General features: G+C 52.8%; 1 protein-coding gene across 5 annotated transcripts in view; it reads left to right on the forward strand.

The window, feature by feature from the left end:
• The window catches only part of AGAP1 (ArfGAP with GTPase domain, ankyrin repeat and PH domain 1), a 510,942-nt gene that overhangs the window by 477,376 nt on the left and 11,564 nt on the right, over window positions 1-22,002 (forward strand). The gene's annotated exons all lie outside the window — the stretch shown is intronic.

Here is a 22,002-nt window from a genome sequence, read left to right on the forward strand (position 1 = left end):
CCAGCGGTAGGGCTGGGAGGCCCCAGCGGGTAGTGGCTGTAACCGGAGGGGGGGCCCGCTTTAGTTGTGCCTTCCTGGGGAGGAGGGGTCCACGCAGCCGCCATAAACTTAAACAAGTGTATTCAGTCCTGACGGCCAGCCCCGTGACCCGCCGGCGTATTAAAATTTGAATGCATGGTACATTCATTCATTTCACGCTGTAAAGGATCCTTCTGGAATGAATTCTAAGAGCAGGTTTCTCCCTGACATTCCTGCTCTGTTATGGGAATATGAGAAGTTCTTGAGAATTTCAAAACAGCTGCTATGCACAGGACTTCTACACTTTTCTGTCCTTAAAAATACATATTTTTATGTATATATCAGGCAAAAAAGATTCATTCTTCATTTTCTTCTAGAGGAGCCTCTATGTGGATTTAAGCCATTGAGGACTCGGAGACAAACCTCTTCATCGTTCTTGTTTTGTTTTGTTTTAATTTTTTTATTTGGGGGGGCAGGCGATTAGGTTTATTTGTTTTTAGAGGAGGTACTGGGGATTGAACCCAGGACCCTCTGTATGCTAAGCGTGCACTGTACTACTTGAGCTACACCCTCCCTCCTCAAGCATCATTGGTGAGAGTTTTGTTTACTCACTTCCATTACTGCCTGAACTGGCCTCTGCAGATGGAGAGGAGGGAGAAACACCTGACGCTCTTGGGAGCCCTGAGCCCCTTTGCTGACGCACAAATCGGGAAGTCCGTCTATTCCTGCCGGTCCCCGCCCTCCCTCGGGAGGGCGGTCTGTTTCGCGGAGGGGCGCTCTGCAAGGCTAATTTGGGTCTTGCTGCCATGTCTCTAATGCTGACCCCACAGCTTCTACCCGTCCCCGGTGTCCTCACTCACGGGACCACAGACCCCACTCCAGGCGCTGGGACCAGCTCATCTGTATCCCAGAGCCCGGCCAGCTGCAGCAGGCCCCAGCACCTCGCTCCTGGCTGCTTCCTTGTTCTCGTTGCTCTCTGCCTCGTTCCCTGACCATCAATAAAAAGAAACCCAGCCCTAAAGAGAACGGGGTGGGGGGAGTTGGCGGGGGAGGGGCCAGGCCCCTGCGGTGGCCCCCGCGGCACCCTGTGGTTCTCTAGGCCTGGGGAGCTGTCCTGCTCCATGGGCCACCCCAGGATGTGGCCCAGCCAGCTTCCTTTGTGAAGGCATGCCAGCCTCGGAGGGGGGCTCCTGACGAGGACAATGGCTGTCCGTCAGGGATAACAAATCCCGCGTCCCGGCCTCAGCCTCGGGTTCACTGGGCTCGGCGGGGTGGGTGGGGTGATGGCCAAACCCTGATCGCAGTTGTCATTTCTCTGCTCTTCCTTTAGCCTTGGAGCCGGAGAGGGTCCAATCCTCTCTCTGCGTCTTGAAAACCTGCGTTCATCTTCCCCCTTTTTTCCTTCCTCCTGCTTAGAAATAGGCTCTGACAGTCCAAATGTTGGAAATCATTGGACTCTAAATTCTAATTCATCTGTAAAGTATTCAGTGATTCAATTAGCCTAATAGATATTATTTCTTACGTGGCTGCACAATTCCAGCCTGATAGGATCTCAGTGACACTCCCGTGCCCCCCAGTTTAGTGTTGACGTGAGATTCTCAGCCGGCCAGTCATAACTCTGCCTCCTTCAGGCTGTTTTCCCAGGTTAAAAGTTAAACTGATTTATGCTTAAAGAAGATGGACTCCCCGCTCAAGCACAGTTGCAAGGTGTATATTATTCTTTAAGAAGATCTGTAGAAGAAAAATATTTTATGTAATTTTGAATCATCTTTTTCTACTCGTAACTGGGAGATACACTGTCCTTTGAAACTCTTTGGGTAACACTTTCCTTGTAGGTTGTGTGGGTTTTTTTAACAGTTGGAAAAATATTTTTGATTGAGTTATAGTCGGTTTACAATGTTGTGTTCGCTCATTTCTGGGGGACAGCATCGTGATTCAGTCCTCCACGTATATATTCGTTTTCATATTCTTTTCTGTTATAGGCTATTACAGGAGACTGAATGCAGTTCCCTGTGCTGTACAGTAGGACCTTGTTGTTGATCTATTTTATGTGTAGTATAAACGGAAATTTTATCACAGTAAACTTTATCCCTCCTAACGTAGATCTTGGAAGTAGGAATACAACCAAACATTTTTTCATCGTCTTAAGATGCAGTTTTAGCTGGGGCATCTTTATTCGATACAGAATTCTTGGTCAGAAATGAGGGGGTGGAGAAAGGCCAGGACCCCAGAGTCCTGTATCAGGCACACTGGCTCCAAGGCATTCTTCAGCCCCGTTTCTTTATTTCTTTGCATGAGTTTAATTTCTTCAAGTCTGTGCTGCTCCCCTCCCCTCCCCCACCCCGGCCCTGCCTCCCTCCCTCAAATCTGCAAATAAAATTCACGGGCTCCCTCCCTGGTTCAGTAGCTGGAAACAGCTGGTGGGTTTTGTGTAACCAGTGAACAGTGGGGGAAAAGAAGTTTTGGCCAACACTCGGGAAACCCAGGGCAGAGGAGGTAGGTAAACCCAGGAAACTGTTTTCATGAGTAAATGAAGGAACAAAGGCCGCTCAGCAGGAGCAGAAGCGACACACACTCCCTCTGAATAGCTCCCTAAAAACAGAACTGAAAAGGAAGAAGGCCCATTTGCTTCTGGGAATCCAATAAATTGTTTCAGGAAGTGAAAGTCTGTCCAGGCTAATGGAGCTGTGATTGACAGCGCTTCTCATTACGGAGCCCATCAGGGGACGGGCATTCAGTGCTGTTTCGGGGCCGAGTGGGAGCGAGAGGGAGCCCTGCCCCAAGTGGGGGGTCGTTCCGCGTTCACCGAGGAAGTCGTGCCCCCCACGCCCACCAGGAGAGACCGCGGGGAGGGCGAGCGTCCTCAGCCTCCATCCGTCCATCCACCTGCCTTTCACCTGGCGATGCTTCCTGCTCGCTGTTTCTCAGGAAGCCACTGCAGGCCTTCCCAAGAGCCGGCCCCATGGTCCCTGCTGGGACCGGGGTGGGGGTCGCAGGGACAGGACCAGTTTGAGGTTCTGGACAGGGATCCTCCTGTGTCATCATAACACCATCGTCCAGCGTCTGTAAAGGCTTTCCCCTGTGTACACGTGGTGCTGCAGACAGTCTGTTAGGGCCAGTGACAGCCAGAGACATAGCCATCCTTTTTGTCCATGAAGGACCAAATCACCATCCAGACTCTGGAACGGGCTGTGGCCGGAGGTGGGGGACCCGCCATCTTTGTGAAGGAGGGGACAGCATGAGCGTCCCCTGTGGGCAAGTCTCCGCTTGTGCTTGGAGGGCGGAGAGACCCTGAGGGCTGGTCAGCTTCACAAAAGGCAAGTGACCGGACATAGCATGTCAGATAGGACCTCAGCACCAAGCCCTGGCCAGGGTAGGGAAGGTGAGCGAGACATGCTCGGTGTCCCCTGGCCCGAGGGACAGGTCACAAAGGCCTGGTGGCCCAGCTTGCTGACATGCTGTTAGGACAAGACTCCGCGCTGGAGCAGGAGAGACCCCGGCATCCTGCAGGGGCATTTCCAGAAGGGTGGGTAGCTTGCTTCACCGCCTTTCATTCTGGACCTCACTGTGCTGGTCGCCCCCTCCCGGGCCCCGGCCTCGCCGGGCCTCTGCACCCCGCCACAGGCGGTGGGGGGGACAACACACTTCCTCTCCCTGCCTAAGTTCACTGGCTGGGGGCCTGTGAATTAAATTAACAACAGACAGATTAACAGGAGAAGAGACGTACAAACTGATTAATTTTTTAAATTTTACGTGCACGGGGGCATCACAGAAAGCCGTGCCTACCTAAAGAATGGTGAGATTTCACAACTTAGGGACTAACCATTGTCATAGCAGAAAGGCAAGGGGAGAAAGGCCACTTATGGGAGAACAAATGACTTTTAAGGAAACATAAATGGACCCCTGGGATACGCGCTGGGGCCACGACAGCTTGTGACAAACTTGTAGGGGTGTGGGGTGGACTTCGCATCTCTCCCGTGATGAGTCTGTCTTCCCTGGTTGGTGAAACCCCCAGGGAGGGGCTCACAGCCGCTGAGCTCTTCTCTGTGGAGGACCTGCTTGTGGGCAGATGTGGGTAGCTCTGAGAAAGCCTTTGCCCGCATTTGTTGATTCTCAAATATCTTCAGTTCAAAACAACCCTTACACCCAAGGGGCATGTTCCGATCATACACAGGGAATTGGGAGTCTCCGCGCACACTGACTGCAGCAGCCAGATGACTCCAGCGCTGCTGGAAGCCAAAGGACCCGTTAAGCAACAAGCCCACGTGGAGCTGGGGGCCTGGTCACTCTCTGTGGCCACCATCTTGAGCCGTCAGATGCTTCTGGCACACATGCTCGCTGGCTGGCGTTTCCAAAAAGGTTGCCTTTACTCTGGGGCAGTGGGTGGTGAAGCTGATGCCTCTGTGAACTTAAATGTTTGTTTGAGTGACTCACAGGCTGTCCACCAGTTGAAGATGCTCTTAACACCTACTGCTGTGTGGTGTGTGCTTCAGCTGCAGAAAATAGTGTTCCTTTTACATCTGGGCTGAGCTACACTTTAAATTTTGCAGACTAAGTGCAGGGCTGTCTTTGTAGTTAAAAACTAAGAGCACACGGAGTCTGTCTCTTATTCAGTTTGTCATGTTCCTGTGAATCACTTTTCCGCCGCCTAAACCACAAATGTGGCTCCTTTCCTGTTGTGATGTGTTTATTTATCCATCTGCCTCTGTTCACCTGTAGCCCAGAACCGAACCTGGCGTGGGGCCTCACTCCTCGGGAGTGCTCCACTGATATTTCTTGAAAGAATAAATGCTTAATAGAGCATGAGATGAAGGCGGTAACCAAATCAATTCAGAGAACTCACGTCAAGTAAGGAGAGTGGGAAGGATTCTGTGTTTCAGAGTATAGAGGTGGGAGTCAACATCCATCACTTGCGGGAATGGAGGTGGAGACCGGACGGGCGCTGTGCGGGGCGGGAAATGTCCAGGAGGCGAGGGTGCAGGCCAGGCCACTAACGTGGGTGACAGTGGCCAAGTCCACTTTGTACATTTCTACACGGTTGGCTTTTTCTCAAAGAGCATGCGCTTCTGTGAATTTTTTTTCTGCAAAGAAAACGTACAAAATTAAAGTCTGTCCAGTCAATTGCTTTTATGCAAAGAGCAAACTTCCACCTGTTTCCCTGGGTCGATCTGTGTGTTTCCTCACTCTTCTGAAAAGGGTGAACTACTGCTGTGTCTCTTGGTCCCCCCGTTGCCAGGACACTGTCTGTGTCCCAGCAGAGGTTCTGTCCAACGACCACGGGATGGAGATGTGCACCCACTAGGGCTTGGGTCCTAGCACAGGAGTGTGCGGTGCCTGACTCAGTGATAACAGAGTGACACCAGGAAACCGTAGGTTCCCTGAAGGCCCCTGTCTTGTGGGGAAACCCAGAGTCTAGAATGAATCTTCTTCCGTGTCCATTTCATCTGCCTCTCAAGTCCTCGTCTCCCACTGGAGAACAAAGAGGCGTCTGCATAGAAGAGGGAGGCTGTTTAACCAGAAGGGGCCTCTGAAAATTACAGATTCCTGTACAGTCAGCATTAATATGCTGCTTTTCAAACATGGGACTGAATTGTGAGTGATGAAGAGTGCCTTTGTGGAATGACAGCCCGATTGGTGCCCCTGCCTTGTGAATGGCTGACGAGGTCTAATTGGCATATAACGCCCTATAAATTTATTATCCGGCCTCACCTCTTATTGGTGGACCTTCTACTGTTAACCACCAAGAAATTACCAATTTTCAGGAGTTAGTCACTCAAGTCACACTCTAACTGGGTTTAAAAAAAAAAAAAAACTCCATGCCGCTCATGTTATAAATCAGGCTCAGGCCTCGCACCACAGCTCTCCAGCTGCAGATTAGTCACTTGGGTAGGGAAGTTTGGGGCGAGTGGATTGCAGGGAAGAGCCCGTGTTTCCCGGGAAGCCCACCGCTCCCCACGGCCCCGCTCGGCCGTTGCCTGCCTGCCCGCCCCCGCTGCCGCCGGGCTGCGTGAAAGCTGCAGGTTTGTGGTCATTCTTGTCCAGCGCTTTGATGTTCTCTGGGATACACTCAACCCCCAGGCATCTCCCGAAAAGAAGATCCGGCCTCCGTCTGATTTGCAGAGCATAATAGAAATATTCAGGAGCAGACATAATTATTCCAGTTACTTCTCTCTGGTGTTTGAGACACACACACAAGAGCCACAAATTAGAAAATAATATTCACATGTTTCTTGTAATTGGTAACAGATTAGAGACATTTTATCTTTTTGAATAATTTCCAAATGTGCCCTGGAGAGCCAAGGAAGGGGCCAGAGGAAGGTGTGGAGACGCAGACAAGATCTGCCAGGCGAGCGAGAGGCGCCGTTTTGGCCAGACCTGGGGACGGTGACGTGCAGGCGGCTCTCCTGCGACGTGCCTTCCGTTGTTCAGATCTGCGTTACTTTCACTTGTGTTTCTTCGTATTGAAAACTCGCAGAGACGGGCCCCCTCTTTTCCCGCCGAGCACCTTGTGAACGCATCCTTCGCTTGTGAGTACCGGTGTGAACCCGCTTCCTGCTCCCTGCACGCTGGCTCTTCAGCCACACTTTCCACACACACACACACACGCACACACATTTGCGTGTCTCTACTCATGTTTCTGTCCCATCTACTTCCTGAAACTCATTTGAAGTCGTCTGCCTGTCCGTCTCCATCTGGGTGTGGAGGGGGTTGGGGGGCTCCACCCCCCAGGGAGCCACATGCTCATTCAGATGCAGGCGGGTCACATCCTCCAGAACCCCAAGGGCCCCCACAGCTCCTTTTTCATAGCTGAATGTGGTTTTCTCAAATATTGTTTTGAAAAACTGGTTTCTTCTACTCTGGAAAACAGTTGGACAAGTCAGGGGTGGGGAGCATTTTCATGTTTTGTGGTATATCTGATGTATTAGTATATCTAAAACTTTTACTGAAGTATAATTGGTTTACAATGTGTTATTTCTGGTGGACAGCATAGTGATTCAATTATACATATATATATATATTCTTTTTCATATTCTTTAAGTTATTACAAACTATTGAATATAGTTCCCTGTGCTATACAATAGGACCTCACTGTTTATCCATTTAATATATATAGTAGTGTGTATCTGCAAATCCCAAACTCCTAAATTGGCGATTTCTTCTAGAACTAAACACACAAATCCCACATGACCCAGCAGCTGCACCCCATGGCATTTATCCCACAGAAAGAAGACCTGCATTCACCCAGAGACCTTTTTACTGACGTCCACGCAGCTTTATGTGTAACAGCCAAATACAGGAGGCGGCCTTCAGCGTGTGAGTCAGGTTAAACACCCCTGCTGCGGAACAGACTCAGCAAAGGAGTGAGCGGTGGAGACATAGCAGCTCAGATGGTTGCCAAAGAATTGCGCTGAGTGAAGCAAGCCCGTCCCCAAAGACTACGTGATTCCATTTACAGAACATTCCTGACATGGCAAAATTATAGACGAGAAGAAAGGAGGAGTGGTTGCCAGGGTTTAGAGACAACGGAGAATGGGTAAGAGGGAGGAGGGTGTGGTTATAATTGCACAACAGGAGGGACCCTGGTAATAGAAAAGCTCCTTACCTTGACCGTGGGGGTCGGTGCAGGAACTTACCTGTGATGAGACTGTACGGAATTAAATGCATACGCACAGATACAACCGACTGCAAGTAAAGTGGGGAATCTGAGCACGATGGCTGGGTTGTATCGATATCAAGCTGTCTTGATTGTTACATTGTACTGTAGTTTTTGAAGATGCTACATTGAGAAACTATATATTGGGGGACACTAGGTAAGGGGTGCATGGGACCTCTCTGTATTGCTTCAGACTACCTGTGAATCCACAACAATCTCATTTTAAGTAAAGAAAAGAAAGCCAAATAAATGACGGTTTCAATAAAAAGAACAAGGACTCCTTAAGGAAGTGCTCATTCCAGAATTGAGAACGTGAGAATGTTCTGCGGTGCCAGAAAGCAGGAGACTGATGGGGACCGAGGGTGACAAGTCAGACTGAACAGCAGAGGCGCCCAGGGGCTCCCGCGGGCCAGACCTGGAACAATTTAGGAATCAAAATGCATAATGTCAATAATAATTTACGTGACACACTTAGTCCTTTACAGTCTGTGGCTCTACAGTGATTCTCCGAAAAGGAAGTGGGTGGGGGGCGAGGGGAGCCGTGGCTCTCTTCCTTACAGAAAATGCCAGCTAACACACAGAAGGAATGAGAGGATGGGGAAAATCTCTGCCTTACAGCTGAGGCTGCAGTAACTGACCAGCAGGGACCAGCTTGGGTCTTACAGGAACAGGAGACTCACCTGCTCGAGGTATCTGCCCCCAGATCACTTGTTAGTTTTAAAGAGAAGAAGGTTCCAGATAGAGAACATGCCCGGGGGACCCCTGCTTTAACCGTGTGCTCAGACTCGTTTTTGGGACCACCCCCTAGTCTGCACCTCCTGGTGAGACGGATGAGGGTGTTGCGTTCTCGACGAAAATGTATGACCTGAATCACATCAGACAAAACGGGGTGGGGAGTGCCCTGTAGCAGACACGGCCTGGAGGCCTCAAAACGGGCAATGTAATGAAAGACCAAAAAGGTTGGGGGGGTGGTTCTGTTTGGAGGAGAGTTTTCAATTAGAGGAGGAGAAAGAAATAGGGTGACCAAATGCATCACATCCTCGTGGACTGAATTCTGGATTGGAGGAAAGATTTAACTCTAGAGGCTATTTCGGGGTCATTTGGGGGAAACTGGGCCACATATTGTCAATAATAATATTATATTAATTTTAAGTTCCTGCAGTTTAATAGTATGAGCCATCAAAATGCAGGCAGGAAACTTGAGAGAATCACACAGTGGTCTCTGTGTGAGGGAACACCCTGCAGATTCTGTGTTTTGTTTTTAATTGTGGTAAAATACATATAACATGAAATTTACCATTTTAGTCAATTTTACACATACAGCCCAGTGGCATTAAGCGCATTCGCACTGTCAGGAAACCGTCACCACCATCCTCTCCAGAACTTGTTCGTCTTCCCAAACTGAAACTCACCCCCGTTAAACACTCATTTCCTGCCCCTGCCCCTGAGCCCCGGGCAACCTCCCTTCTACCTTCTGTCTCTGTGGAATTGGCTGCTCTCAGGGCCTCATGTCAGGAATCAACGCAATTTTTTTTTTTTGCATGTGGCTGGCTTATTTCACTCAGCATCCTGTCCTCAAGGTTCATAAATGTCGCAGCCTATTTCTGAATTTTCATTTTTAAGGCTGCCTAGTATTCCATTGCATTGATAGACTATATTTTGTTCACCTGTCTATGAACATTTGAGTCGCACCTCTTGCCTGTTGTAAGTAAGGCTGCTGTGAATGCAGGTGCACAAAGATCTCTCCAAGGACATTCTTTCACTTCTTCTAGCTCTAAACCCAGAAGTGGAAGTATTGGCTCCTTGGGTAATTCTGGGTTTAATTTTTTTTGAGGAGCCTCCCTATTTTCCCAGATTCTGGCTTTGTGACACATTTGAAATAGAATGTTGCATGTCTCAATGAAATATTATTTTTTTCCCAAAAGCCCTTTAAAGTCTCAGACATCCTTAGGCATGAGGACACACAGATTGCACAGATACGAGACTGCACAGAACATGGACTTGGGAGCAAAGACTTGCCCCCATCTCCTGGCTGCCCCAGTGAGCCATCCTGCCTTGGACAAAACCATCTGCCAGGAGGGACTGGGTGGATGGGGCTTGCCAGTTAAGTCAGATTTTAAAATATATTTGGGGGGGTAGATTAGGGGAGTGGCTGGGTCTTAACTTTGCCAAGTTGGGAAATCAAATAAATCCTTTACTGTCACCATGATTTCATGAAAGGGTATGTTAGCATCCAGAAGGCAGAGTGAACGTGCCGTCAGAAAAAGACCTGCCTTGCAAATTCAAAAATTTAGCTTTCTGGAAACCTCGCTACATGGTTCGTGTTTGGCCATTCCTCAGTGGACTGGCAAGAGCTTTGCCACCAGCTGACACTTGAAAGGAACTGGCCTGCCTCAGACTTTATGGGGCTCCGTGCAGAATGAAACTGTGGGCCCTTGTGCAGTGATTATCAGAAATCAAGCACAGGCCCCTTCCGAGCTGGAGGCCCAACTGCAGGCGCTGTCCACCGCGAGCCAGCCCTGGGCTAGCGGACCCCCGACGCCTTCTCTTTTGTGCCTCTGTTCTAGGATTCCCTCTCCAGGGAAAGCTGAGCAGATCCCATCTAGTGTCGCCGTTGGTGTCTTAATGTCTTAATATGAAAGACAGTGTCATTGGGCAAGTTAAACTCTGTGTCAATTGTGGAAAATGAAACACCTGACCAGCTTCTGCCTCCCTATCCCATTAGAGCTTTGGTGACTTTGAGGAAAGAATTCCACTTCAGCTTGTTTAATGATAATGACTTCCTGACTCTGGAGAACTCACATACACACCCCGGATGAGTCGTTCTTGTGATCAGCTCCCCCTCTTCACAACCAAACCTTGAAAAACATAATACCTAGGAGATGTGGGTTTGGGGCTCATGTTTTTCGCATTGAAGATGAGCTGAGCATGAAAAGCCAGCGTTAGTCCTTTGCTGGGTCTTCTCTAAGACGGGTGTCTAGTCTTCAGTAGAATTTCTGATGTTGACACGTAGGAATGGAATTCGTCTTGAGGGGCATGAATGGTTTCTGGGGGCGGGGGGCATCCCCACTGTGAAAAAGCTGACCACTCATCCTATTAGTGTCTTTCGACACGTTTCTATGTGTTCATATTCTGAAAACAAAAAGAACCTAATTCGCCGTAAATGCCGTTGCCACTTGTAAACCACCCGGAGGGCTTTCTCCTCTTCCGACGTCTGTTTTGTTGTTATTGTTACTGTTTTGTTTGTGGCCATTGAGAAACCATGGGATTCTTCCGATCCCCTCTGCTCCCGAGCCCCAGGGGGAATAAAGGAAAACTAGGTTAAGATGATTTCTTACTGTTCAAAATTGATAGTCTTACGTCTTCACATTACCAAGGACTGTAGTTCTTTTCTCATGGGTTAGAATTGATTCAAAACTAAATCATTGGTTGAACATCATTAATGTCATTAAATTAATCAGCATTTTTCTGATTAATTATCAAGCATTTGTCTCTTTTTGGATACCTATAGTAAAAAAAATCCAACAACTGTAGATCTTCAGGCCACTTGGCAGTTTTGACTAGAGACCTACTTTGTCACCACTCTGTCACCTGCAGTCTTCTCTCTCTCTCTCTCCATGTTTAATGACCACGCAGGCAGCAGGTCTTTGAGAAGCCACCAGGTCATGCTTGGCCCTCTGCCCCACTCCATCTTGTCCCTCAGTGTCGCCTCTAAGAAGCGCGGTGGAGTTTCTGCTCCCTGGTGTTTAAAGGGCACTGGTGCACACCCAGCGAAGGCTTGTCTCCATTTTACAGTATTCCGAGCGGAGGAAAAGGGCCATTTCTCTTCCCTTATCTGTTTATGATGCGATATGTTCCAAAGCCGGTCCCATCAGCCACTGTTATGGTGAACTTAATTCGCTGTGATGGGGGTCCTGCCGCCAGGGCTGCCGTGAGCACCGCTGAGGTGTGGCCCGTTTCATGCCACATTACGCGGAGTCTAGGACCGCCTCGCTCGGCTGGCCCAGGCTCCCTCTCACTTGGCACCGATTTATTGGGATTTATGCTTTCAAACAGTTGTTCCCATTTTTTTTCTGACGCCGAACTACAGAAACAGCCAGTGTGCGTGTGGCTACTGTAGCTTAGCTGTGATTACTGTGTTCAAACACACACTCAGTTCACAAATTAACTCACACACTTAATTTGTCAGCCCAGCTTTGCGCAGCATCCTGACGGCGTCTGTGCTGAGATTCCAGTGAGATGAAAGACGCTTGTGAGTGAAGAAGACTGGGTGGGGGCACAGGGACAAGGAGAGGGTGAGGGCGGAGGGGGGTCGCCTGGGAATTTTTCCTTTTAGCGTCCCAGTTGTGTTGTCTGGTTTTACCACAGATTAGAAAACAGGGGAGAATATTGAAAATAAAAACATCTCAGCTGCTTCTGGAACAATCTGAGGTTCTGCCTTTTTCTACCAGGAGAACATGCTTCCGAAAGTGATTTTCTCTTTTTTTTTTAAACTGAAGTAGAGTTGATTTACAGTGTTGTGTTAGTTTCAGGGGTACAACAAAGTGATTCAGTTACACATATACACACATACATATATATACATACTATTTTTCAGGTTCTTTTCCACGTAAGAGATTTTGTTAACAGTTAGAGTTTCTCTAAATTGCTCTCAGCATCCCTGCCTCTGCCTCCGCCCCAGCCTCCACCTGCCTCTGGGCTTCCCGTTCATTGCCCCCAGCTCTGTCCGTTGCTCCCGGAAGACAGCACCCACCCCGCCCCGGCCTGGCCCCCCCTTGACCTGCCCCCCCCAACCTGGTGGTGGCCTCCCGAGCGGACAGTGACATGTTTGAGACGGGCGGAGTCCGGGGGCTGAGGTGTGATTCCAAGGACCAGAAAATAAACAGCAGCAGGACCTTCAGTTGTGGGGTGAATGTTCCATGAGTGGAGCCCGAGACCACGCACGGGTCGCTTGCAGCCGGCCAGAGGGTGAGCCTGTCCTCGGGCTGCGTGCTGGGGCGGTGGTTCCACCTTTGCGGGTCGCGGTGCTGGTGGCAGCAGGGCTGCATCGCGGGTCATGCAGGACTGGGCCGGGAGGACCCTCCAAGGTCTGGCTGGAAGACTCGGACCAGGAGAGGCCCCACAGCTGCGTCCTGGCCTTGTCTGCAAGTGGCAGCGAGGTTGTGCGGGTCCCAGTGAGACGGTTGAAAGCTACGAGTGGGTGGCCGCCCCGGGTGCTCCTCGGTTTACAGATTTATTTGTCCAAACAGAAAGCCCGGCGGAGGCGCCCTGTGAATAGAGCCGGTGTGAGGGGAGGCGTCTGGCTCAGCAGTGCGGGGCTCACCCAGGTCCCGTGGGACAGCGGGCGCCTCCATGCATCCTCCGCCTCCTGGGCGGACGCTCCCAGGGGCCTCTATGTCACCCAGCCACCCCAGAAAGGACACCAAGGCCCAGGAGAGGGCGGGCGGGCTCAGGCCTGGGTCTGCTCTTCCCTGCGAGCACCGGCGCTTCGCAGGCCCCTAACAAGTTGTGGGATTTGGGCCAGTTCCGCTCATTAATTCACTAACGTCTCCTCCGTCCCAGGCCAGCGAGAGCCGGTGACCCGGCCTGGATCTCCTTCGAAACGTCAGAGTAAAATCCCCACGTGTTGCCGCCAGACTTGAGAGGCATAATGTTGCATTTGCATCACTGCCCGTGTCCTAGAAGATTTTCCCACTTGGCCTGGTCGGGTTCCGAACTGGCAGCACAGGGAGGTGCCCAGTACCGACGGCTGCAAAGCCATGAGGGCCCCACGCCTCAACTGGGACCTCAGACTCGGGTCTGGGGAGGACTCACGGGGCCTGGCGCTCTCGCCCTCACCTCCTGGGGCGACGCAGGGCTGAGCAGACGCCTGAGCTGAGCACCAGCTCTCCCTCCTGGGCCGCCCGGGGCACCTGCCCACACCCCCGCCCCCACACCTGCCACCTGGCCCCCTTAGCTGTGACTCGCAGACGTAATAAGCCTAATACAGTTGACTTTATTTAATTAAAAGTGATCCTGCTCTGTTCCTCTGAGCTCGTAAAACACCCTGCAGGTTGGCAAAAACACTCATAATATTGATCCGAAGTCAGGCGGATATTTATTTTGTCTTTGCCCCGTGAGCATCAATCCTTGTCCGTGGCCTCCTGCTCGCTCTGCTTGTGGGATTTACAGTGGCCAGTTTCTTAAAAGCTCTCGGTAATTAAGGAATAAATAGCCATCGGTCTTTGTTGGCCGGCCCCCTTGGCAACGCGGCTGGGGGAGAAGCATGCGAGCCGGGGCCCGCGGGCCGGGCCTGCCCCTGCAGAGAGGGGAAGCCCCTCTGTCTCCCTAACACATTGTTCCAGCCCCCTCTTCCGTGCCTCCCCTCCCAGTTCCTGTTTTGCGGGAGGCGGGAGGACACGGGAAATTCCTTCCTGCTAGCCAGCGCTTCCTTTCATCCTCCTGTGCTCTTGGGTCGCCGCTGAAAGCCCTGCAGGCCTCCTCCAGGTTCTCCTCCTCGTCCCGAAGGAGAGTCTGTCATCCCAGGTGCTTCGCTACAGAGTCTCCTTTCCAATCAGCGGTGGGAAATCCTGCCCCACCCCGTGATGGGTGGGGGGGGGTGTTTCTGAAAGGAGCAATGTGACAAGTGACAGGCACCCCCAGAGTTCTTGGCTTCTTGGCCTTTTCACATGAGGAGGGAGAGGCTTCTCATCAAAATGAACACGTTGGGCGTGACACAGAGTGGACTCTGGGGACAGGCCGTTCCTGCCCAGTGTCCCCTAGAACACCCAGAGAAAGCCTCGTTCACGGAGAATGGAGGCTGAGGCCGAAATCACCGCAGGGCCTCTCCTCACATCACCCCAAAATATCGTCCGTCCTGCCTCAACGGTGGGCCCCTCGAGGACCCAGGGGGCATCTGGTTATACGTCCCGTGTCTGTTTCTGGTGACTGGTCCCCAACGCACCACAGAACGGTGCTGAAAGCCAGTCCGAAGGTTTGTGGTTATTTGCTAAAAACGGTCTTTTCTGGGAATCCAACCCATTAACCTTGTTATCCCTTGGCAGCCTGCCAGGCCCTCCCTGCCAGACCCAAAATGCAGTTGGTGGCTGCCAACTGTGACAGCGTGCTTGCAGCCCTCCAACGCACAAGGAGCAGGGAGGGGACCCGGACCACATCAGGATGGTGTGGGCTGTGTCTGGTGTGACCCTAACTCTGCTCCAGGTTTCCCGAAGGGTCCTGGAGACCCGCCCTGCCCTTGGCTCCTCAATGACTACACGATTTGCAGTGCTCAAGTGACATCACTGTCACCAACAGTGACCGAGGTCCCCCGGGACCCACTGTCCTGGCACTGCTGTCATGAGTGCTGGTGTCTGCGTTGGCATCCATTCTACTCAGTCCCCCCCCACCCCCCACCCCCCCCACACACACTGGTGATTTCATTTCTCTTCATTCTGCATGAATTTTCATTCCCGAAGAATTTTGGTAAGGACAAAAGTAGGGAGGGAAAAAAGGACATTGTCTAGATCAGCGCCACCCCCTGCAAGGGAGGGAGTGCTCTAGGTCCAGCGATGGAGACGTTCTAGATCACCCGCAGTGTCCATGATGCGGCCGCAGCCCTGGGTGCTCTGGGGCACTTGACCCGTGTGATGTGTCTGGAGGAACCACACTTTCTGGTATTTGACCTTGAATAATTTAACACCTGTGTGTGGCTTATGCTACGCCCCCCCCAGTGCTACTGAGTCAGAAAGTGACTCAGCCTGACCTGTCACCAGGCGTTGAGGTGGCTGAAAAGAGGGAGGGCAGAGTGTAGGGGACTTGGCTGGAGTCCTGTCACAGCCCAGCAGTGTCCTCCCAGATGGGGTCAAGTGTCCTAATCTGGGAGGCTGCAGAGCCCGGAGGAGGAGCTGTCAGGCAGTGACACCCGCTCGGCCGTCACAGGTCGGGGACCCAGCAAAGCTCTCTTTATCTTCTAAAATGAGGGTGATGGTGTCAGGACCTGCCTCGCCAGGTGTGTCAGAATTAAATCAGATGACTGGCCCAACGGCCAGCACATCGGAGGGACTTAATCAACACTAGGTCTCATGCTTTCGGGGGCTTTCCTGGTCTGAGTAAGGATCCACCTAGTTTAACAGTGACCTTTCCTTGTATATAAACCCCTGTCCATGGGTTGATCACCAAAAGCCCATCACTTCACTCATGTGAAATTCTAAGTAAAGGTCAAGAAATGATTAAAAAAAAAAAAGGAAAAAAAAGGCTTAAGATTTACTACAGAGCAGCAAACATGTTGAGGGCAATGTCCTAGTAAAGTCACCTGGGGGGGGCACCCCACCGCGGCCCTCCCGCTCACCTGGACGAGAAAGCACTGTCCCCGGCGTTGGGCAGGTTGAAGTGGGGAGGACGCCCCACCCTTCCCATGATGCCCCTTCAGTCACTTGAGGGCAGATGAGCCCTCACGGTTGGTTGCCGTCTTTGTCGCCGTAATCATGAACAATGCTGTCACCTGGCTGGTCTTGCCCCGCTGGCATTCTTGGCTCCTGGAAGCCTCCAGACCTCTTCTGGCTCGCCAGTGACCCTCGGGTCCGCCTAGGGCCGGGCGCCACACAGGTTCTGCTGCACCAGCACGTGGCTCTCGCCCCGGGACTGGCCCCCGGGGCCCTGGGGGAGCCTGGCCCGGCCGCACGCGTGGGCTGGCCCGTCCCCAGGCCCCGCGCGGGGGTCGGAGTAATGCCCTGCTCCGCCATGGCCCCGACCCCCTGTCTTCTCCACAGACACGAACGCTCGCTCCTGCCCCAGTCCCCACCTTGTCTTCTTTTCTCGGCCCTCGCCTTGACTCTGTCACCCTCTGGGTTGGCCATCCTTGCCCTGTGGGCACACTGCTTTTTTATCACTAGCCCCGGGAGTTGGTGGCAGCACAGTGGCAGGAGGGGATCACAGTTAGCGCTAGAAGGCCCTCCCCTGCCCAGCCAGTGCCCGGAGGCTGGAAGAGCTCTGTGTCCATCCTTCTCCACAGAGAAGGTGCCACCGGTCCCCAGGCTGGTCCTGAAGGCCGGCGCGTCCCGGGAGCCTGAGTCCAGCTCCCCAGTATTTTGCGGCTTCCGCACACAGCCCCGTCCGGCCTGGACGGTGCGAGGCTCCCCAGGGCTTCACCTCCAGCCGCCCGCGTTCAAAGAAGGAAAAGCTGTGTCCGTCAGTTCCAGACTCCACCCTTTTCCCCACATTCTGAAGCTTGGGACAAAACTGACCCATCTCTTCTTTTCCTGAAGCCCCTCCTTGATGTCATCATTTCCCAAAATACGGCCACAACGCTGCAGTCACACGTGCACCGTGTTCTGCGTCTGACGTGGAACTCACTCGTACGAGCAGGGAGGGGCTCGGGGGTCCCTTTAAGAGCCCGGCGTGATCAGGAATGGCCAGCAAAGCGGGTACCCGGTGTCAGCGCAGCCGGAGCGCCGTGAGGCTGGGAGCCCGCGCCGTCTCCGCTGGGCCGGCCGTGTTCCCGGGGCCGGCCGTCAACTCCACGCGGCAGGCACTCAATCTGCAGTTTGCGGGTGGGACGGGCTCTGGGATCGTCTTTGGTGGAGTCTCCGCCGTGTCAGCACCCCTCAAGGTCAAATGCGCACAGCCTCATCGTCAGGCGGCAGGTCTGCCGAGCCATCCGAGCCCGGCGGAGCCCGTGAGACCCGGATTCACGGCTTCGGAGACCTGGGCCCCTCCTGCGCCCTGAGCCCCGGGTCCCGTGCTGGCCCGGGGCTCACACGCCAGGCGGCTTTTGGGGCTGAACCCAGAGGGCATGGAGGGCCCTGGAGAAGGGTTTCATCTCAGGAAGGAAGGAGGGAAAATACTTACTGCTGTGCCTCCGCTTGTGTCTTTTCTTTCTCTTTTGGGGGGACTGGGTCGGTGTCTGTCTCCTGATTAGCTGCCCGATCTCTCATTTTCTCTGCTCGCGTGCGGTTGATTTATTTAAAGGTGTGTCAGCACAGGGCTCAAATGAGGAGCGGGGCCTCCTCCTCTCTGCTGACGGCCGGCCGTGCCCATAATTCATTTTTTAGCTCATTAGCTAAGGGAGGCTGTGAGCAGCGGGCCTCCAGGGGCCTGGAGCGAGGTGAGGTGATCTACTGCCTGCTGCGCTGCTCCCGAGCCGGCCTTCCTTGGGGAGAAGGGGAGGCTGGGCCGAGGCACGCCGGGGGCCCCAGGAGCGAGACTGGGACACCAGAGCCATGCTTAGGGGACTTGTGCTCTTGGCGTCGTGGTTTCTTGGGGCAAATGGTTTCAGACAGAATATTCTTGCAGAAAAGGGATCATTGTCAGAGTATCCATCTTTCACGTGGTGACGACTGGCGCCAGCAAGTGAAAACGATGGACCAAGTGTGTTCGTCCCGCCGGGCTGCCGTGCACACAGAAGGGGGGGGTAAATAGCTGAAATTCATTACAGTTCTGGAGGCCGGCAGTCCAAGGCCAGGGTGTCGGCAGGGTTAGTTTCCGCTGAGGCCGCTTCCCGGCTCGCATGCGGTGCCTCCTGGCTGTGTCCCCGTGTGGCCTTTTCCTCTGTGCTGGCAGACAGAGCGCTCCCTGCTGTCTCTTCCTCTTCCTAAACCGACCACTTCCACCTTCATGATCTCATTTAACCTTAATTGCTTCCTAATCGCTCCAAATACAGTCACACTGGGGGGCTCAGGGCTTCAACACATGAATTTGGGGGGCACATAATTCAGTCCCTACCATCCTAGAGGACTGTAGACATCTCGAGGCCGTGGGCTGAGGCCAGCCAGACTTGGCCCCAGAGGCCCTGGCAGCTGTGGGGTCATTTAAATTCGCTGAGCCCTGCTCGCCCCAGTGTCTCAGGCTTGGAAGGAGGAGGCCCCCGCGACAACTGTGGGTTTGTCCAGGCCCCTGGCCAGGGGGCCGCACCTCGCCCCGCCAAGCACATTGATCACGTGAAGCTCGTATCTGCAGACCACCTAAAGCATCCAGTGGGCGTCTCAGGCCCCACCCCTGTGCCACCAACACCTGTTTGTCACCCACGCCGCCCCCACGGCGAGCTCCTGTGTGCACCACAGCAACACAAATCATTAGATGTTATTTTCACAACACCCCCAGGTGCCATTTGCCCAGTGACCGCGGTGGCCAACCAGCATGTCATCCAAACACGTGACCTCAGATCCCAAAACCATCTTGTGGACTGTCGACGTCACTGTGCCCACTTTACAGATGAGGGAAGGAGGGCCCAAGGAGTTACTGAAGTTGCAAAAGTCTGCACCGCAGAGAAGAACAGAGCCGGCCCATCAACCCCAGTCTCATGACAAAAGCTGCGGCCGTCTCGCTCAGCGGCTGTTCCCTTTCCCCGCCCGGCCACTGTAGGAGGCACACACAGTTAAGCTCTCCCCCTGGTTTGTCAGCATGAGCAACGACCATACGACGTGGACCTTAACTAATAGTAAGTGCGGATGTGTGCACAGGGCTTGCTGAATCAGCGCCCACAAAACACAAAGGTTCAGGTCTGAGTCCTCTGTTCTTTCTAGTTGGGTTTCAGCTGCTGAGCAGAAGCACGCCTGACCCGTATTCACAGTCCAGCGGCTTGTCTCCCTTAGCTTTCTGGACTCCAAGTGTCTGAAAAAACACTGAAACGTCCCCGTCCTGCAGGACCCAGGGGCCACCAAAAGCTTATTTTTAAATAAGACGAGAAGTTTTGGTGAAGCGCCGTGGTTCCATCAGGTAATAAAAGGCACGCATTGAACAGATCTGGGGGCGTCCTTGGTGGAGGTGAGGGGCCGTGTGGACGTGCGGCTAGGAGAGGCATGCCACCGAGAGGCTGCCACTGGTTTGATCTCCTTGCAGTGTTCCTTGGGGACAGTTCTCAACATCAAGCTTGCTTTCTGTGTTTGAGTTGTTGGAGGTCCCAAAGCCCTTGCCAGTAGCCATCACCCTGCTCCAGTCTCGGGAGGCCTGGCCCTTCTCTTGGGCGGATGCTCATTCTTCCTGTTCCTGATTCCACACACGTAACCTCAGAGTCGTCCTCTTACAGAAGGCTTCCCAAAACGTATGTGTTTTTGAGACAGGCTGGGACCTGGGACCCTGTGCTGCAATGTGTGCACATGACAAATGTCTCCTCCTGGAGCAACAGAACACAGAGAAGCTATAAGGAACTAAAAATAACCATATATATACGCAGTTGGGGCAAATTATGAACAACAAAGATACAAAAAGCCCAAAAATCCAACTGCTACTTCTGAGGTGTCAGGAGCAAAAGCAGGCACTGGGCACGACCCCTGCACACAGCCCCACCAAGGGCGCGGGCAGCCCACGTAAGCCACCCCTCCCACCCCGCCCACCGATCCACCCCACTATCGCCCGTTTAAGGGGCCAGCAAGGGCACCTGTTGCTTGTCCTCACTCCCCGGTGCTGCAGCACGAGTCCCTGAATTTCTTGTCTGGCCTCTTAAACCAATTTCTATTGATTAAGGAGGCCAAGAACCCAGGTTCTGTAACATTTTCAGCCCCACAACACCTGGACCTGCCTTTATGATGTGTTGTGAACAACACCGACTTTTAAAAGCAAAGAACAGCTCAGGCACACTCATTCAGACACGTGTCGAAGTCAGTGCGTTCAGGTGAGCTTGTGTGGGGGGCGCCCGTGAGATCACGACAGAGGGGCCCGAAGCCATGGGTTTGACCTCGTTCTCTGGCTGGGGCACAGGCACATGGAGAAGAAGACGGGATAACTGCAGTCAGGATGGTAGTTACTATGTTCTGTCCTCTGGTGTATCCCTGGATGGTTTGGCAACGAGTATTGAAATCAGCTGGAGCAGAATAAAAGCGATCCGATTTGAATGTCTACCCAAAAACGAGAATTAGCCGATTGGAACTTGAAAATCTGGACATATCCTGCCTCCCCCACAACTGCTGGCCCTTTTTATTCAATTCACATTTTGCTCTTTGTCTCTGGTGTTTTAGGAAATGCTTCAGGGTGTGTTTAATACATAACTTAAATAAGGTTTTTAAATGACATGAAAAACACAACCTGTCTGGGTTGTTTTTTTCAGTTGGGTTTTTTGGGGGGGTATTTTTTCTTTTTCTTTTCTTTTTTTTTTTGTCTTTAGCCTCAGCCAGTATTTCCCAGGCCTTGCTAGCACTTTTGTGCTTGTATTTTGGCCCAAGCAGGTAGGGATGGGGTGCAGGCCGGCATTTGCGGGTGCTAGTAGTGTGAGTTCTCTGCTGCGGCGGCCACGTGTTCGTCCTGGAAATCTCTGAATGAAAAGGGTCGAGGGTCGCTGTGGGGTCACTCGCATGGACCAGGAAGTGAAGCAAAACTAATCCAGATTTACTCCTGGAAGAATTTGTTTGCCTAAGTATTTAAGAAGAGATTAGGGCTAACCCGACACTAGATCACTAGGAGCAATGTCAACACGGGTAGAAGGTGTAAACAGGGCCTCTTTCTGTCCTTCGGAAGGAAGAATGTCACGGGTGACGAGCTGTCTTTCTCCGGCCCGGCGGAGGCCCGAGGTGGTTTCTCTGTGCTTTGTAGCTGTGCGCCCCGCGCACCGCCCCCGGAGAGACGCTGGGTTCTGGGAGAAGGAAGCTGTGCATCAGGGTCTGTGTGTGTCTTGGTGGGTAATTACAGCCACCTCTTATCTGTAGGGCTTCTGTTTCGTCTTTCATCACCCTCATCACAAAGCATCTGTCCGGCCAAGGTACCCCGCTGCCCACCCCCGGCCTCACTCTGGTCCCCGACTCTCCCACCTCAGGAGCTACTTGTGAAATCTCACTCTGGTCTTTTGCATTTTGAGGCCCTCCCCCCGCCAGCAGCGCTGCAGTCTTGAGGATTACTGAGTTGTTTTCAGTTGTTGTCACCCCTTTTTGAGGAGCCAAAACCCAAATCCACCATCAGCAGCCGGAGTGCAGGAGCAAACGGCTGTAAGGGCCCTTTTCTTCCAGTCCAAGTAAACATGCCTTGCTGTCGTTTCTTTTCCTCTCTTTCTTCAGCTCCCCAGCCCTCCTTCCAGATGCTGAGGGAGCGTCCTGTCCTCTTTGGGGCCCAGAGAGGGGGGCCTGTCATCACCCCCACGCCACTTGGGTTGTGCTGTTGGAGGAGGGGCACCAGCTCCCTGCACCCCGAGGCCGCCCCATGCCCTCCCTCCCAACGTCCTCCTCCCCTCTGCACCCGACTCAGCTCTGGCCTCCTAGGCTGGGCCGTGCACACTTTCCTCCAGATACCCAGCTGCTCTTTGTCCTGAAGGAGTTGTTCCCCACTGAGCCTTCCCCAGAGAGAGAGCCCCAAATCCAGTGGGGCCACGAGCTTCGAGCTTCGCTTGTCTCTGTTTTCCAAGCTCCCCATTGGAGCCTCTGCCCTTTTTA

The sequence above is a fragment of the Vicugna pacos genome, chromosome 5 (genome assembly GCF_048564905.1).
Source record: "Vicugna pacos chromosome 5, VicPac4, whole genome shotgun sequence".
In the NCBI taxonomy this organism is placed as follows: domain Eukaryota; kingdom Metazoa; phylum Chordata; class Mammalia; order Artiodactyla; family Camelidae; genus Vicugna; species Vicugna pacos.